A 4,320-nucleotide genomic window follows, 5' to 3' on the forward strand; every position below is an offset into this window, starting at 1 on the left:
AAAAAGTAGGATGTGTAGAGGAATGGCAGCCACTTGATGTGAAGTTTTGATAAGTATTGTGCTGTCATCACTGGATGCTAGTTAGAAAACCCAATACGCTTTAAAATATGCACCTTTCCTTTTCAAACTGCTTCTCAACAAAACTGATGAAAGTCTGCAAGTAAAATTCATGTTCATGTTGTAGCATGACAATGAGAGGTGAACACAGTGTTGTAATAACACTCTACAATGGATGAGCCATTCTAAAAAGTCTCTGCAGAGTGGAGAAGTTAGCCCCAGAAGTATCAGCTGTGAAAAACAGTTGAAATATGGCAGGGAATTCTGATACATTCAACACTTTGACGATGAATGTCTGATAAATTCAATGCATTGTGTACTCGCACACACATATGTATGTTCTCACTGTTTCCTTCATGCATGCACTTAAATAGTTCCCATTCTGGCATACTCACACAAAAGCCTAATTTATGCTAATTCTGGAAAATCCATGTTAAAGTAAATCTTGCCAAATTGACAATATTGCTTTTGGAAAAAAACAAAAACAAACAAACAAACAAACAAACAAAAACAGTTCAAATGTAGAATTCAAGGTCTCTCAAATGCTGTGTTACCTATCGCCTCAAGACTGCATTCATCCAGAATGCAGCCAAAAAGTTCAGCTAGATGAAGGCTTAAAGTAATGCCAGTTGATGAAGGTGATCTGCAAGGGTCAAAAGCCCAGATAACATACCCTGAGCCATTCAAGCACTCCTGTATGTACAGCCTTTAAAGATGAGTTCAAGGGCTTGGCTACCTCAGGACCAACCTGTACAAGCAGGAGAGCTTCTGTTGGCATTTGCAGCAACAACACGGAGATTATCAGTAGCGTGTTCTGCAGGATCATCACTACTCGTTCTGTCAAGGGTCAAGACATGATATTGTACGTTTTTAGGGACTCAATATTAAATCCAGAGAATGCAAGCAGAAAGCTGCTGTTTCACCCTATTTATCACCAGGACATTGCCATCAACTCACTTTGAATGCTTGCAGCATTCCTGTGATGTGTTGGGTGCGGCTGAGCCTATTTAAGGTCAGTCCTTTCTGCTTTCAGCTCAGATTATCTCTGCTGAGCACCTCACGTTCTGGTGTTTACTTTTTTCCTTCAGAGAGGCGTATCAGTGCAAGAGGGTCTCTAAAGCAGTATAGGTAGTGATTTATTCCTCAATTGCATGAAATTTGTCCAAATTCATAACACATAAGCATTTTGATTACGTCCAAAAATATAATATTTAAAAATGTATATAAAATATAAAGACTCAAAACAACAGCATCAGAGCTATGACTAGTTCTGAAGAGTTTCTATTAGGATAATAGGAGACCAGAAATGGCTGTGTTTTTTTTTGCAAATTCAGTAACACTGGGAAGGATGATTTAGTCTTATCTGCGTTTTCTTTATTTTAAGCTGATTATGCATCATCTCTGGAGACAACTGATGAAAAATTTCAGCTAGGATTCTGTAATGTCAATAAAACTATACAGGAAAAATTGTTTCAGGGTAAGCTCCCCAGTTTCTAGAAACGTTTCTGCTTAAATTTGGATAGAAAAATAACTTTTTCAGAAGCATTGTGGATTGAGCAAGACATTGAAATGTCCATTCAAGACTTCACAATATGGCATGAATAGGCAATCCAGATGTTAAAATAAAATAAAATAAAATAAAATAAAGAAAGAAAGAAAAAAAAACATTCCCAATCTCCCTAGTAAAATCATGACTACCATCAGTCATTGAACCCTTTTGGTGTTTTTTTTTTTTTTTTTTTTTTTTTTTTTTTTTTTTTTCCCCAGCACACTGTTAATCTTTAGATTTCTGTGCAGTTTTTATCTAAATCTTTCTCTGTAAGAACTTCTCACTGAATGACTCCTCAGTGAAACTGACAGCTCAGCAGTTATATTTCCTTACTCTTCAACCAAAATAAATCTGGACTAATTCCATGGAATTTGCTGAAATTATTATATTTTAGGAAGGAATGGGGACTCAAAATCCAGGTAGTCACTGTAGTATATGGTATATTGCTCTGTGATACACATTTCTTTGGCATGGGCATATACACATCAGTACATGGTGCTCATGATATGTTTTGAATATTGCAGCTCAAATGAAATGAATTATAATTGGGCTGGAGGTGCTGGCTTGCTTGCTTGCTTGCTATTTTTATTAACCAGTTTTTCACTGTTTTTTCTCTTTCTAAGGAGAAGATTGATGCTCCTTTGGAAAAAAAACAAAACAAAACAAAACATTATGAACCTGGCCCAGTCCTTTTGCCCTGAATTATGCATGGAGTCACCAAAATTGCAGATATCAGTCAATGCCTACAGAAAAATGCAAGGCTAGGGAAGTAATGGCTTTAGGTAAATACACATTTAGTCGTACGATGGTTATGGTAACTGCGTGCGCATTTTGTATACACAGTTGGTTGAATGTTATTATGATAGCTTTTACAGCTGAATTCAGTGTAGTGCTGTATAGCACAAGAATTTTGTTTTTCTTCTAGGATTGTCCTAAAAGGAAAGTGTCTCTTCTATTTTGGCCTCATGCTTTTAGGCACATTTTATCTCAGAAAATCATAGATAACCAGAACCTTAAGAAACTTCCCTTGGTCTCCCCCCACCCCTCTACCCCTCCCTCCTAGATAGACTTACATGATTCCTGACAAATACTTACCCAGTTCTTCAAAATCGTCAGCAAGAGAATCATAGAATCATAGAATCACAGAATATCCCAAGTTGGAAGGGAACCATAAGGATCATCAAGTCCAACTTCTGGCACCACACAGGTCTACCCAAAAATGCAGACCAAGTTCCACAGCCTGCTAATATAGCAATTGCCTCAAAGCCTTATCAGAGGCTTCCTGAATGCTGGCTTATATTTATTCTGAAATCAAATCAAATCAAAACAAAACAAAAACAAAAACATTTCACATATATTTCTTATATTTATGTCAAGGAGCTGAAGGAAAAGAGAATTGTTTCTTCACTGTAATAGCTTCTAGGGATTTCAGTTTAGCAACTGAAATGGGCACCACATTTAGAAGCCTGATGTGAGGTATTCCTGGCTATGTTTAGCCTACTAATTGAGACAGAAGATGGAGGGTTGTCCAGCACAAACATCTCTCCATTGAGGGGTGCTACAGGTGCTTACTGCCTCTGATTTTTGAATCCAAAGCCTTCTGAAATATGCTCATTAGAAGATTGCTGAAATGAAAGGAGTGCCTCTGCAGCACGCCCTTTGTGCTGAATTTGCTACCTGATTACAGATGGCACTACCAGCAGGAGAAATTTTAGTTCAGAGCAGTGTGGTGGTGAGGGGGGACGTGTTGGAGTTTGTCTGATCTCAGGGTGCGTTGTGGGAGCCCAGTGGGAGTGGAAAGGGCAGTGACAGGGTGGGAAGGTTGGCTTGGGCAATAGCACTCTAGAGTGAGATAGCAGAGATGTGCTCTCACTGGCTGCACTACAGCAACCTCGCAGAGCAGGGTCAAAAACAGTGTCAGGAAGCAGCTCTAGAACTGCAATAAAGGATCATTGAATACTTGTATAGGATGGGTAAAGGTGTACCCAGAATGGGAGGAACAGATGTCAGTTGCAGGGCAAAGAGCCAATAAGGACAAAATGTAAGACATCAGTCCACAGGGTTCTGCCATTTATGAAATGGGATGTACAGCCATGCTTGAAGCCTGTTCTCAGGAGAAATATATATTTAATGTATACTGTATACTACTTTGAGGCACTACTTGGTGTTTTTCATAGATCCTCTGAATACAAATCAGATGAAGGACATTTATGGTCATACTTATTACTGAATATATGTGAGGATGGAGGTGGCATAATTTCAAACTTGAGCTCTCCAGTCATTCAGACAACTTCTGCAAATCCCCCCTCAAGTGATTTGTTGCATGTTGTATGTCAAGTCACTCAGAGAGGTGGGAACAGCAGCCTTGCCCTCAGATGTGTTTCTTTAATCATTGGAGTGTATATCTTCCAAGAGCAATGAGTTACCACTTCATATATTTGTTGCTACATGGAATATTAATACTGTAACACACCTGTCTCCTTAGGGTACTTGTATTTTATAGCAGCAGTTCAATACTGTTCACTGTTTGGGGTTAAAGGAAATACAAGAGTTGAACACTTCAAAGACCTCTTCTATAAAAACAAGAAAAAACACACCAGAAATCATCTCAGTTTAGATAAAAACAGAAAGAAAAATATTGTGCACGATCACCAAATACTATACACAGTTACACAGTTTTTTTTTTTTTTTTTTTTTTTTTTTTTTTTTTTTTT

At 38.1% G+C, this 4,320-nt stretch overlaps 1 long non-coding RNA gene across 1 annotated transcript; it reads left to right on the forward strand.

Annotated features, from left to right (window-relative positions):
- The first annotated feature begins 1,121 nt into the window (after positions 1–1,121).
- On the forward strand, positions 1,122–3,748 carry LOC118172017. The gene is made up of 4 exons (XR_004753597.1): positions 1,122–1,185; positions 1,442–1,534; positions 2,230–2,388; positions 2,532–3,748. It is a non-coding gene; the product is annotated as an uncharacterized LOC118172017 (long non-coding RNA).
- Positions 3,749–4,320: the final 572 nt, after the last annotated feature.

This window comes from Oxyura jamaicensis, chromosome 1 (genome assembly GCF_011077185.1).
Source record: "Oxyura jamaicensis isolate SHBP4307 breed ruddy duck chromosome 1, BPBGC_Ojam_1.0, whole genome shotgun sequence".
In the NCBI taxonomy this organism is placed as follows: Eukaryota; Metazoa; Chordata; class Aves; order Anseriformes; family Anatidae; genus Oxyura; species Oxyura jamaicensis.